Raw genomic sequence first — 14,683 nt, 5'->3', positions numbered from 1 at the left:
CAGTTCCTGACATGGCAATTTTCCATTTTTTGCAGTTTTTTTTCCATCAGTTCTTTCAAGAGCCATAATCCTTTTAGATTGTAAGCTTTCGAGCAGGGACCTAACTCCTAATATAACTATTTAAACTGTCTTACTGTGTATTGAATTTATTGTCTGTACATGTCCTCGCTTAATTGTAAAGTGCTGCGGAATATGTTGGTGCTATATGAATAAAAATTATTATTATTATTATTATTATTATTATTATTATAACGTTTATACAGTTGAAACCAGAAGTTTACATACACTATATAAAAAGACACATATGCATGTTTTTCTCAATATCTGACATGAAATGAGAATAAACTTTTCCCGTTTTAGGTCAATTAAGATTAACATAATTTTTAATATTTGCTGAATGCCAGAATAATGAGAGAGAGAATGTTTTAAGGCATTTTTATTACTCACTGCAAAGTCAAAAGTTTACATACACTAAGATTATTATGCCATATGATGATGTCATGTGTTGAAAGCTTCTGATAGGTTTCTTGGCAACATCTGAGTTAATTAGAGACACACCTGTGGATGTATTTTAATGCACACCTGAAACACACTGCTTCTTTGTGTAGCATCATGGGAAAGTCTAAAGAATTAGCCAAGATATCAGGAAGATAATTGTGGACTTGCACAAGTCTGGCTCATCCTTGAGTACATTTTCAAGATACCTGAAGGTGCCTCGTTCATCTGTACAAACAATTATACACAAGTACAAGCAAGATGGGAATGTCCAGCCATCATACCGCTCAGGAAGGAGATGGGTTCTGTGTCCCAGAGATGAACGTGCTTTGGTCCGACATGTGCATATCAACCCAAGGACAAAACCAAAAGAACTTGTGAAGATGATGGCGGAAGTTCATAAGATTGTGTCAACATCCACCGTGAAACGAGTACTGTATCAACATGGGCTGAAAGGCCACTGTGCCAGGAAGAAGCCATTACTCCAAAAGAAACATAAAAAAGCCAGATTAATGTTTGCAAATGCACACAGGAACAAAGACCTTAATTTTTGGAGACATGTCCTGAGGTCTGATAAAACTAAAATTGAACTTTTTGGGCATAATGATTATCGTTACATTTGGAGGAAAAAGGGAGAAGCTTGGAAGCCTAAGAATACCATCTCAACTGTGAAACATGGGGGTGGCAGCATCATGTTGTGGGGTTGTTTTGCTGCAGGAGGGACTGGTACACTTCAGAAAATAGATGGCATCATGAGAAAATAAGATTATGTGTCAATACTGAAGCAACATCTCAAGACATCAGCCAGGAAGTTAAAGCTTGGGTGGAAATGAGTCTTCCAAATGGACAATGACCCAAGCACACTACCAAATTTGTAATAAAGTGGCTTAAGGATAACAAAGTCAATGTTTTGGAGTGGCCATCACAAAGCCCTGATCTCAATTCTACTGAAAATTTATGGGCAAAGCTGAAATGGCAGGTGCGAGCAAGGCGATCTATAAACCTGGATCAGTTACACCAGTTTTATCAGGAGGAATGGGCCCAAATTTCGACCAACTATTGTCAGAAGTTTGTGAAAGGATATTCCAAACGTGTGAAGCAAGTCATTCAGTTTAAAGGCAATGGTACCAAATACTAATGAAATGTATGTAAACTTGACTTTGCAGTAAGTAATAAACCTTAAAACATTCTCTCTCTCATTTTTCTGGCATTTGACAAATATTAAAAATTACGGTATTCCTAATTGACCTAAAACAGGAAAAGTTTATTCTGATTTCATGTCAGATATTGAGAAAAACATGTGACGCGCCCCCTGGGCCATGTTCAGGGGATACCCGGAGCCGGATCTGAGTAGGGGTAGTAGTCCTTGTGGCGGTGACCCGGTCCGTGCCCAGGGTGTCAAACTAAGTGGCAGTCTATGGCAGTAGATGTTAACTTGGATGTCGACTACGCCACCCGTTGAGTGCGGCTTTGAAGCCGCCGCTGCAGAGCAGTCCGCTGAGGCCGGTGGTATATGTGCAGCAGTGATGGTATAACCCCCAACGGGAGGGGTATGGCCTCAGGGCAGCAGGTGTAGATGATGGGTGTAGTTATGTTGTAGAAAGGAGAGTCAGAGACTTGAGGTGCAGTTTCAGGGTTTTTACTCACAGGTGTTCTCTCAGTCACTCTGGCCTTGAGTGACCACCCGAGCCGTGCTGCGTCCACCAGGTCCTGGACTCGGCTAACCCCCAGGCAGTCCGGAGCGTGGTCCTGAGCTTCCCTGTCTCTCTCTCTTCCTCCTGGCCGTTCCCACCAGGGATCCACCTTTGGCCGGCTCCCTCGGGTCTCTTGGTGGTCAAACCTCCTCTGGGTTCCCTGACCCTATACTTGGTGTGCCTTTCTGGTGGATTTGGTGAGGGTCGTGGCAAATCTTGACCACGACCTCCGGTTCCTGGCTGAGGATAAGTGGCCTCCACCAGTTCGGGTTCCGGTACCCTCTTCTGCCAACCCTTCACCCTTTTGGCTTAATTCTGGGATCTCAGGGTTCCCTCTGGCTCTGCGTCTCTGGGCCTTTCTTTCTCCTCTCTCCTCTGCAGACTTGGCTCTGGAGCTGGGCCCAGCCGGAGCCACAGCTCCCTGTCAGCCCTCCTGGCTGAGCTCCTCTGCTCTGCTTCTCCTCAGACTGACTGACCCTGATCTAAGATGGTGCCCACCATATATACTCCCTCTATGTGTGAGCCCAGGTGACCAGCACCCAATGGGCTCCTACCTCTATGCCCAGAGTCCTCCCCCTATCTGCCCCTACACTACTGGGATGTTCCACCCCCCTCCCACTCCAGCCAGGGACAGACGCTGTCGTACCTGCACATTTATCTGGTGGGAGTACCGTAGTTCTGTCCCCCGGAAATGGGATGTATGTAGTGCATGCAGCCTACTGAGCTCAGTCCCACACTCCATCCTTACCCGGGAGTGGAATACCACACCTCTGGGTCGAGGTGCAATACCCCTGTAGCAACCGAGTCCTCAGGGTGCTACACATGCATATGTGTCTTTTTATATAGTGTATGTAAACATCTGGTTTCAACTGTATTTTTCCATTGACATAGCCATATGACAGATTGTTTTTATGCGGGATGAGGAGAACATTTGAATAACTCCATGTATTTTAACAAATGACGTACTGGAAAACAGGAAAGAAAATCCAAATGTCGGAATTGCAAAAAAATGCAATTTCACAATTATTTTTAGGGTACTGTTTTTCAATCATTCATTGTGCTGTAAAAAATGTACTGGCACTATGATTATCCAGATCAGTATGACTACAGGGATACCAAACAGGCACTTTTTTATTTAAGCAGTGAAACCAAATTCTGGAAATTCAAGAGAAACAACAAAACATTTTGCTTGTTTGTGTTCAGAGAACTGTAAAGCTTTATTTTTTGGGGGTAAATGGAGCACAATTTACAATGTACTGTATACACATGGTCAGTGTCGGACTGGGGTGTCTGGGGCCCACAGGAGGAATTGATCATCGGGGCCCACAGCAATATGCAAATAACTGTTAGCCAATATCCGTATTATAGTGGAGCGTCTACTGTAAATCACAGGCGGCTTCTGCACATCTACTGTGCGCCACCATAACTGGGATGTACAGTTATGGGAGTTTGCATTAAAGTGGTTATTTGGTTAAAACAAGTTATCACCGATGCATAGGATGCACAGGATTGGTGATCACTTATTGATCGTTTGGGTCCGAGCATTGGAAAACGCACTAATCGGAAGAATATCTTATCCCCATTTTAAAATGCAGCGGCATTCTGTGCTTGGCGTTCATATTCCATGCTGAATAAATTGAGATATGTAGAAAATGTTGGTTTTTTTCATCACTTGTACTGACAACAGTGTTTGGAGGTGCAGGCACAGTCCTATTTTACATTAGTTTTGTCTGCGATTTGTGGTCTTACCCAGAAAGGGCTTCTACATCTAGCTGCAATGTGCTGATTATCTGTTGCAATCAGCTCCCTGCTATGAGTCACTCCCAATTTAACCCTCAGCAGCTATTTCTAGCTGCCAGTTGTAAGTTATACTTTCCCTGGTTCATACTTCTGTTACCCTGCTCTTGCTCGGCTTGATTCCTCTTATTGTACTTAACATCCTTCTTACCATATCCTTGATTATCTCCCTGACTTTACTATCTTGTATACAACTCAGCTTGATGAACCTTCTTTCTGCTAGATTTCTCCTCCAGACAGCAGTCACTCTGTAAAAGTACAGCCAGGAGGTACTACATAAGTCCAGATTCCTTCATAGGAATTACATGGTGGAAGTCAGGGTTTCCCTAAAACATGCTAAATAGAGTGACTTGTAAATAGTGGTGATGAGCGAACATAGTCGCAAGTACTCAGTACTCACCCGAGCATCTCAGTACTCAAGATGCTCGGAACTCGCCGAGTACTTGCGAGATGCTCGGGCGGATGCTAGGGTCCCCTCCCTGCATGTTTGGCGCTCTTTACAGAGCCAATGAACATGCAGGGATTTCCTGCCACTCACTGTAATGCCGCAGCCATGTTGGTTGGGCATTACAGTGATTGGCTGGCCACACAGCGTCATCAGGTCTATATCAGACCTGGCGCCGCTGTGCTCGTCAGTCTACTCCGCAATCAGACAGTGTAGGGAGAGGTGCTGCTGAACTAGGGAGAGATTTGCTTGTTTATTAGGTAGTGTAGGTAGAACAGAAGTATATTACACATATCCATCTCAACAAACAGTCCTTCTGAGGACTAATCTATCTGCAGAGATATCAGGCTGGCAGTGTTTATAGGCAGGCAGGTAGTGTATATAGCAGACTGCAGTGCATATAGCACAAGAGGCTCCATTCCAGTTCTGTCTGCTGCTGTAAGACATTTCTAGACATAGGCCTAGGTCTCAGGGGCCAGGAATAATTTTTTTTTAAACCTCATTATTTGTTTAAAAAGCAATCCAGAGAACACCATTTTTCTGTGCCATTTGCTTGTTGGCAGTGCAGAATACAGCCAGGTCCTTTCCATATTACAGTGCTAAAAATCCAGCTATTTAAAACTGTGGTTTCTCTGTCACACGGATCACATACATACGTTTTCAGAAAATACTGCAATTTCTGCCCTTCATTAAAAAATGTTTTCAGTGTGTCAATGAAGTTTTTGACACCGGTTTGCTGTTCAAAATAGTTACCTACAGGCCAGGTATTTAAAACTGTGGTTTCTCCGTCACACAGATCACATATGCATTTTCAGAAAATACTGACATTTCTGGCCTCCATTAAAAAAAAATTTCAGTGTGTCAGCGAAGTTTTTGACACCGGTTTGCTGTTCAAAATAGTTACCTACAGGCCAGGCATTTAAAACTGTGGTTTCTCCGTCACACGGATCACATATACGTTTTCAGAAAATACTGCCATTTCTGGCCTCCATTAAGAAAAAATTTCAGTGTGTCAGTGAAGTTTTTAACACCGGTTTGCTGTTGAAAATAGTTACCTACAGGCCAGGTATTTAAAACTGTGGTTTCTCCGTCACACAGATCACATATACGTTTTCAGAAAATACTGCCATTTCTGGACTCCATTAAAAAAAATTTTCAGTGTGTCAGTGAAGTTTTTAACACCGGTTTGCTGTTGAAAATAGTTACCTACAGGCCAGGTATTTAAAACTGTGGTTTCTCCGTCACACCGATCACATATAACTTTGCTCCAAATTCAGTCATATGTATTGAGCATGGAAGATATTGTCCTTCATTTAAAATGGGCAAGGCACGTGGCAAGGGACGGTGAACTGGACGTGATGGTGATGATGCATGCAGAGGCCGAGGCTGAGGCCATGGGCAAGCTGAAATTGTGCCACAACAAACACCCACATCTTCTCACCTGACCTTCGTGTCCCAATTCCTAGGGGACCACAGCACACCACTATTCAACCCAGAGCAGTGTCAAAAGGTTGTTGGTTAGATAGCGGATAATGCTTCCAGTCACTTTGCCACCACCACCAGCACCCTGTCTTCCACACAGTCAAGTCTCAGTTGCCTTGAGTCTGGACTGCATATTCCTCACCCTGATCCTCCTTCCTCCCACCATGCCGAGTACCTAGAGGCAACTGATCCCTCACTTGGACACTCCGAAGAGTTGTTCACTTTTCCATTTATAGATTCGGGCCTCTCGCCCGGTCCACTTGAAGCAGGGCAAGAGGAGATCACATGTAGCGATGCCCAAATATTTGAGCAGCCATGGTCATATGAAGGCGATGGTGGGAAAGTGTCACAAGAGGTGGAGGATGATGAGACACAATTGCCAGAAAGTCAGGAGGAGGACCAGGGTGCAGAAGTGGAAGATGAGGTGGTGGATGATATAGTAACTGACCAAACCTGGCAGGAGGACATGCAGAGCGAGGACAGCAGCACACAGGGGGAGGGAGGCAGAGCACCCCAACAGGCAGGAAGAATCAGTGTGGTGGCCGCAGGCAGAAGGCAGGCAACTGTTCCCCATAGCACCAACATGAAGGAAGTTGCCAGTACAACTGTTAGGTCTTCCTGAGTCTGGTCGTTTTTTAAAGACTCTGCCGATAACCCCAAAAAGGACATTTTCACCACCTGCCAGGCCAGCATCTGCAGTGGTGGCAAAACTACCAGCCTGACCACCACCAGCATGATCAGGCACATGGCAGCAAAGCACCCGACTTTGTGGGCCAAAACCCAGGTTCCAGGAATAGTGTCTGCGGGTGGCACCACTGCTTCTTCCGCTGTTGTGTATGCAAGCCAATCCCCTGTCCATGGTGCATGCGAAGATGCCTCCTGCCCTGCACCTGTCATTGCACACTCTCAAGTAGCAGCATCAGGAAGCATGTCCAAGTCCTTGTCCCAGCTCAGCGTTCAGTTGTCCATACCCCAGTCCTTGGAACACAAGCGCAAATATGCAGCCAATGCCCCACAGGCCACACTACTAAATTCCCACATTTCACGACTTGCCCCCACAGTCTACAGCTCCTGCACCTCATTCTCCTCAGCCTCCTCCTCCTCTTCAGCCTCCATCTCCGAAATGACCACATTAGTGACAAGCTGGAAGCACTGCAGCACAGCCTCGGTCAAGCTGCAACAGACTGTGCTGAAGCTAATATGCTTAGGTGACAAACTGTACAATGCTGAAGAGTTTTGGACAGCTCTGAAAGAGCAGGCAGATCTGTGCCTCACACCGCTGAACCTACAGCCAGGCATGGTCATGTGTGACAATGGCCGGAACCTGGTGGCGGCTCTGAGGCAAAGCGAGCTCACACACATACCATGCCTGGCCCATGTGCTTAACCTCGTGGTTCAGCGGTTTCTTAATTCCTACCCGGAGTTGCCGGATCTGCTTGTTAAAGTACGCCGCCTGTGTGCCCATTTTAGAAAGTCATCTACAGCTTCCACTGCCCTTGCCGTGTTTCAGCTGCGTTTGCAGCTTCCGGCTCACAGACTGGTGTTTGATGTCCCCACATGTTGGAACTCTACACTGCAGATGTTGAGAAGGATTTGTGAGCAGAAGAGGGCAGTCGTTGAGTACCAGCATCAACAAGGCCATCGGTATTCAGTTCAGACTCCACACATAAAACCTCAGGAGTGGACATGGATGTCAGACATATGTACCATCCTCCAAAACTTTGAGGACTCCACCAAGATGGTGAGCGGCAATGACACCATAATTAGCATCATTATACCGCTTCTCTGTCTTCTGAAACGCTCTCTGCTCACAATCAAAGAGGATGCATTGCAGGTGGAGCAAGATGAGATGGATCAAGGAACCATACAGGGTGATTACACACAGCCCAGCCTCATTTCATCCCAACGTGGATTGGGTGACAATGAAGAAGAGGAGGAGGAGGAGGAAGAATAGGAGCTAGTTTCATGTGCTATAGACGGTACTACCTGCACAACTGTCATGCCGCCTGTTCAGCGTGGATGACCTGAGGACAGAGAGGAGGAGGAGGAGAGCATGGTCAGTCGTCCTCTTGGTGAGGACACGGAAGTCTTGCCTGTTAGCAGTCTGGCATGCATGGCTGAGTTTATGTTATGCTGCCTTTCCCATGACCCTCGCATTCTCAAAATTTTGGATGACACTTATTACTGGTTGGTGACACTTCTAGACCCACGCTACAAGGAGAGCTTTATATATTCTTATTTCTGAGCCGGACAGATCTACAAAAATGGGGCAGTAACAAAAGGCCCTTGTTGCGGAACTATTAAAAAATTCCCATCTGAAAACGCTGGCGGCAGAGGTCACAGTTTGTTGGACAACCAAGGACTACAGGCGAGAGAGACACAACTCCAATCCAGCAGAGGCAGGGGAACACTGTCAAAGTTCTGGGAGAATTTTCTCAGCCCCTCCCATCGCACAGGCCCTGGGGCGCGGGGTACTCTCACAAGGAGTGCAAAGTTTGGGAAAATGCTGAAGGAGTACCTTGCCGACCGTACCAACGACCTCCGTGATTCCTCTCTGCCTCATAATTATTGGGTATTGAAGCTGGATACGTGGAATGAACTGGCTCTCTATGCCTTGTAGGTCCTGGCTTGCCTTGCCGCTAGCATTTTATCAGAGCGGATTTTTAGTGCCACTGGTGAATTATAATTGATAAGCGCATCCGCCTGTCAACTGAAAATGCTGACAGGCTGACTCTTATAAAAATGAACAAGGGCTGGATTGGGCCAGACTTCTCAACACCACTGAATGATAGCAGCGTAACATAAACTTAAATCCAGTGTCTTTTTTGGGAGGTGTATTCCCATGCACCTTTTCACACCCACACATGGGTTTACGCTTCCTGATTTTGGCTATTTGCTCTTGTCTTCCTCCTTCTCCTCATCCTCATCCTCCACCACCATATCACCAGGGTGACCGTGGTCCGTGATGCAACACCCACATAATTTTTTTTAAGGGTGTTTATGATCCCCGTAAAAACATTTTTTTCTACAGTATGCTCATGTATACCCCCCAGGGGTTTATGTTTGTCAGCCCATACACTTAGTGCATAGGCATTACAAGTATAGGAGACCCACTCCTTTCTAATGGGAACATTTTTTTATGAAGCCCTCCTCCACATCTCTTCCAAGAGACATTGGAGTGCCTCCCAATTTTTGGCAGCTCTTGCATTCACTGCATAGGCCAACACTATGGGAGACCCATTTCCTAATAATGGAAAAAAATTTTCATAAGGCCCTCTACGTCTCTTCCAAGGGGCATTGGAGTGCTTCCCAATTTTTGGCAGCCCTTGCATTCACTGCATAGGCAAACACTATTGGAGACCCACTTCCAAATAATGGGAAATTTTTTTCATGAGGCCCTCTACGTCTCTTCCAAGGGGCATTGGAGTGCCTCACAATTTTTGGCAGCCCTTGCATTCACTGCATAGGCAAACACAATGGGAGACCCACTTCCTAATAATGGGAACGTTGTTTTCAGGAGGCCCTCTGACCTCCACGTCTCTTCCAAGGGGCATTGGAGTGCCTCCCAATTTTTGGCAACCCTTGCATCACTGCATAGGCAAACACAATGGGGGACCCACTTCCTAATAATGGGAACATTTTATTTCAGGAGGCCCTCCTCTAAGTCTCTTCAAATGGGTATTGGGATGCGTCCAAATTTTCAAAGGGGTACTGGGGTGCGTCCATATTTTGGGCAGCCCTTCCACTCACTGCATACGCAATAACAGTATAGGAGACCTACTCTTTAGTAATTGGAACAACAAAGCATAGCCGGCTGATGGCTCTCTAAGAATAGTGAGGGCCAACAGCTGGCCCTTTAAGAATAGCCTGATGGCCCTATAAAAATAGGCTTTGTAACTTTCAGAGTCCCTCCTTCATAAACGAAACAGGATGTGTCTGATCATGTCTCACACACCACATGGCCAGATAAGGTTGTCAAATTTGCCATGGTTGAAAGCAATACAAAAGTGCAAAAACGCATCAAAAACGCTACGTGTGGACATAGCATATGGTGTGGAGGAGTATTTTTGTTTTTGGTTATTTATTTTGCCTTATATACAAGTCATTACCCTGGAAAGGATGTTCCTTAACATATTTCCCAGGGAAATCCATTTTGGTATCGTTTTTGTATGTTTTATTGTGCATCCGTAAAAGTGCCGTAATACCTCTGACAACATTGTTCACATCAGTGACCTGGGAGTCAGAAATGCTTCCAGGGGTCTTCCCCGTGCTGTTCCCATGCCATTTGAGCACTGTTCCCATCGATTTGGGCAATTTTTAGGCCTTCTGCAGACCGCCGGGGGGAGGCGCCAAATGCTCGAGTTTCCCATACACTTACATTGGGCTTGTTGCTTGGGTCGAGCACCCGAGTATTCCAATGTGCTCGACCCGAGCAACGAGCACCCGAGCACTTTAGTGCTCGCCCATCACTAGTAAATAACCTTTTTGTGGAAACTATTGAGAGCTGCCAGCCTTCCTAAGACACTTAGCTGTTACACACACCATCTCTGCTATAAACACACAGTCTACTATATATACATTCAATTTTTGATATTTTACATGCAATCTTTGCTACATACACAGACTATACTATACGCACAGAGATAAGATAGAGGGTTTACCAGTCTCTCTCTTCTCCTGTTTAGTTCCTCCAGATATCAAAAGAATGAAGAACCTTTGGATATGTGAGCATGATGTTACCAGAGGTCCTTCTTCCCTTTTAACCTTTGAAAAGTCAGAAATTGCACTGAATGCAGGACTAGCAATATCAGTGCAGTTTCTGAATTTTGAAGGCAGGTGGTCCATGCACTGAGTGGCCCACAGAATAATATGTATAAACAATAGTCTGATTTCAATTCATTTAATTTAAATTTGAAGACTAGCATGCATTGGTTTGCCAAAACATTCCATATTAACAATATTGCTGTCTAATAAGATATCCCTGCCATACAATTATATGGTGCTAATTGCTCAGATATTCACACTAGCATTAGGTTGTTTTTATTGAAAATCCTGAGGCTTACACATTTTCTGAAGTGTAAGGGGATACTTTCCCTAATTTGTAATCATTAAATGAGAAAATATAGTATGGTCTGCAGACTCATGTGTATCATGTTGCGCCTTTGCGCATTCTGTGGCTTTTGGCCAAAAGACATCTGCCTTCTAGCTTTCGAACAATGATAATGTTTATAAGTGATGACCTTTGTTCAATTCATACCTGACGTTTGTGGGAAATGTATAATTATAAAAAAAAGTACAATGTATAAAGACTGATTCCAATATTGTTTATTAGCCTAAAATGCATTTTTAAGTTTGTGCAGATTATATACACTGCTCAAAAAAATAAAGGGAACACTCAAATAACACATCCTAGATCTGAATGAATGAAATATTCTCATTGAATACTTTGTTCTGTACAAAGTTGAATGTGCTGACAACAAAATCACACAAAAATCATCAATGGCAATCAAATTTATTAACCAATGGAGGCCTGGATTTGGAGTCACCCCCAAAATTAAAGTGGAAAAACACACTACAGGCTGATCCAACTTTGATGTAATGTCCTTAAAACAAGTCAAAATGAGGCTCAGTATTGTGTGTGGCCTCCACGTGCCTGTATGACCTCCCAACAATGCCTGGGCATGGTCCTGATGAGGTTGCAGATGGTCTCCTGTGGGATCTCCTCCCAGACCTGGACTAAAACATCCGCCAACTCCTGGACAGTCTGTGGTGCAATGTGATGTTGGTGGATGGAGCGAGACATGATGTCCCAGATGTGCTCAATCGGATTCAGGTCTGGGGAACGGGAGGGCCAGTCCATAGCTTCAATGCCTTCTTCTTGCTGGAACTGCTGACACACTCCAGCCACATGAGGTCTGGCATTGTCCTGCATTTGGAGGAACCCAGGGCCAACCGCACCAACATATGGTCTCACAAGGGGTCTGAGGATCTCATCTCGGTACCTAATGGCAGTTAAGCTACCTCTGGCGAGCACATGGAGGGCTGTGCGGCCCTTCAAAGAAATGCTGCCCCACACCATTACTGACCCACTGCCAAACCGGTCATGCTGAAGGATGTTGCAGGCAGCAGATCAATCTCCACGGCGTCTCCAGACTCTGTCACGTCTGTCACATGTGCTCAGTGTGAACCTGCTTTCATCTGTGAAGAGCACAGGGCGCCAGTGGCGACTTTGCCTATCCTGGTGTTCTGTGGCAAATGCCAAGTGTCCTGCACGGTGTTGGGCTGTGAGCACAACCCCCATATGTGGACATCGGGCCCTCATACCACCCTCATGGAGTCGGTTTCTAACAGTTTGAGCAGACACATGCACATTTGTGGTCTACTGGAGGTCATTTTTCAGGGCTCTGGCAGTGCTCCTCTGTTCCTCCTTGCACAAAGGCAGAGGTAGCAGTCCAACTGCTGGGTTGTTGCCCTCCTACGGCCCCCTCCATGTCTCCTGGTGTGCTGGCCTGTCTCCTGGTAGCGCCTCCAGCCTCTGGACACTACGCCGACAGACAAAGCAAACCTTCTTGCCACAGCTCGCATTTATGTGCCATCATGGATGAGCTGCACTACCTGAGTAACTTCTGTGGGTTGTAGAGTCCGTCTCATGCTACCACGAGTGTGAAAGCACAACCAACATTCAAAAGTGACCAAAACATCAGCCAGAAAGCATTGGTACTGAGATGTGGTCTGTGGTCCCCACCTGCAGAACCACTCCTTTATTGAGTGTGTCTTGATAATTGCCAATAATTGCCATCTATTGTCTATTCCATTTGCACAACAGCATGTGAAATTGATTGTCAATCAGTGTTGCTTCATAAGTGGACAGTTTGATTTCACAGAAGTTTGATTTACTTGGAATTATATTCTGTTGTTTAAGTGTTCCCTTTATTTTTTTGAGCAGAGTAGTATGCACTGTCCTAAGGAAGTGCTGTATAAAAGAAGTATGTAGGAAATTGGGATATTAATGTTCTTTCACATTGATTTGAGAATCATAAGGAACTAGAAACATTCATGGATCAAAATCAGTATTAATCATTTGCACACTAATGACAATATGCTTGGTACAGCACATAACCCTTGAAATTGAAGCATACTCTGTCTCGGGTCTTATAAATATAACTATATAAAAACAATTACTGATGTAAACTAAGATCAGTTCATTGATATGATGGGATAATAACATTTCAATCGAAAACAGCTGATAAAGGTTATCAGCTTGTATAGTTGCAACTTTTCTAAAATTTGTATTTATCATCATTAGGGTTGTTCCTTTCTGAAAACTTTCTATCATAGGCTGTGGTAGTTATAAAGAAACAAACCGAGTATTACTGACCCACCCCAGATAGAACATTGGCTCTCTGCAGCTGCCTCGGTCTCTGTTGTTTGTCTGCAGTGCTGATGTCACGTTGACAGTGCTGCAGCCAATCATTGGGGTTAGCAGCTTAGGCTGTCTATATGGGCCTGACCTCTGAATTCATTGACAGAGACGTGGGCAGCGGTGGGAGGGTAAGTAACACTTGGTTTGAGTTTTTACAGTACTGCAGCGTATAAGAAAAAGTTTTCTGAAAGAGGAGAACACCTTTAAAGAAGAATATGATCAGATCAGGAAACATAATGACTATTCAATTCTGGTTTCTTTTAGTTGAACAAAAACAATGCCACGTTATCCTGTCTTTTTGTATTCACAATTGTATGCAAATTGGTGTCATTTGTCCAGTCTAATATATCAGTGCACCATTAGCAACGTACTATAAGTGTGAATCCTTTAAGACTGTGTTCACACAATACAGACAAAAATGAGCATAGTTACCCCATTAGCTTAACAATGGCCTCTGAGACTGCCATAGACCAAAGCCTATTAGAAGGAACATTACAGCTATGTCTATTAAAATTTAAAAAAAATGTATGGCTCTCTGAATGCGGAGAAAAAAAATTGGAATAGCAATGGAAAAGTGTTAAACTTTTGGTAACGCTCTCAGAATATGGCAACAGCTTTATTGCCCAGCTGTTTTACTGAAAGCATGGCTATCAGGAGAAAACATATCCTCCTGGGGCCTGCATGATTTCAGTCATTGGGGTGTGCACTGAGTGATTACAGTCACCGCTCACTATAATCAATCCCTGGCACTTCCATTGACAGCTCGCTATGCACAGTACAGTGAGCAAAGACTGCGACCACTTCGTGCATGCCCCTTTTAGTAAAATGCAAGTGGCTGAGGAGGATATAAGTTTATTATATCCCAGTACCCATGCTTTCTGAAAGGTGGACAGGCAGTATTTTAACACTATTTACCTGCAAATTAACCTATATCTGCAGGGAAATAGTTTTTTTGCTCATGACAGGTTCTCAGGACAGGAAGTCCTTCATTTGGGATCCCTGTTATTGGCTACATCAGAGATAGATTGCTCTTAGTATGAGAAACAAAATAACAATCTTGTAGTTATGGTATCTTTTAATGACTTAGGTCTCTTCATGTTATTGTACAAGATTATTATTTTGCTTCTCCTACTGAGAGCAATCAATCTTTTTTCAATTTGTTAAAATGATACCAAAACCTTTTTTTTCTTCTGGCTAGAATTTTTTATTGTATTTAGCACAACCAGAGAGAACCACATCCTGCACATTATTCATTTTTTACTAAAGGAGCCAGGCAAAACCTTTAATTATATCAACCTCACTGAGTAGTGAATAAGTAGTGAATTCATTACTAGAAGTAGCAAATGA

At 44.3% G+C, this 14,683-nt stretch overlaps 1 protein-coding gene across 1 annotated transcript in view; it reads right to left on the bottom strand.

The window, feature by feature from the left end:
• Window positions 1-14,683, bottom strand: part of FGF5 (fibroblast growth factor 5) — a 309,440-nt gene that overhangs the window by 5,580 nt on the left and 289,177 nt on the right. The window lies entirely within an intron of this gene.

This window comes from Phyllobates terribilis, unplaced genomic scaffold (assembly GCF_046119375.1).
Source record: "Phyllobates terribilis strain yellow unplaced genomic scaffold, ASM4611937v1 Scaffold_1__5_contigs__length_1240528914, whole genome shotgun sequence".
Taxonomy (NCBI): Eukaryota; Metazoa; Chordata; class Amphibia; order Anura; family Dendrobatidae; genus Phyllobates; species Phyllobates terribilis.
The sequence above is the reverse complement of the archived record's forward strand: the minus strand, read 5'-3'. Positions and strand labels throughout refer to the sequence as shown.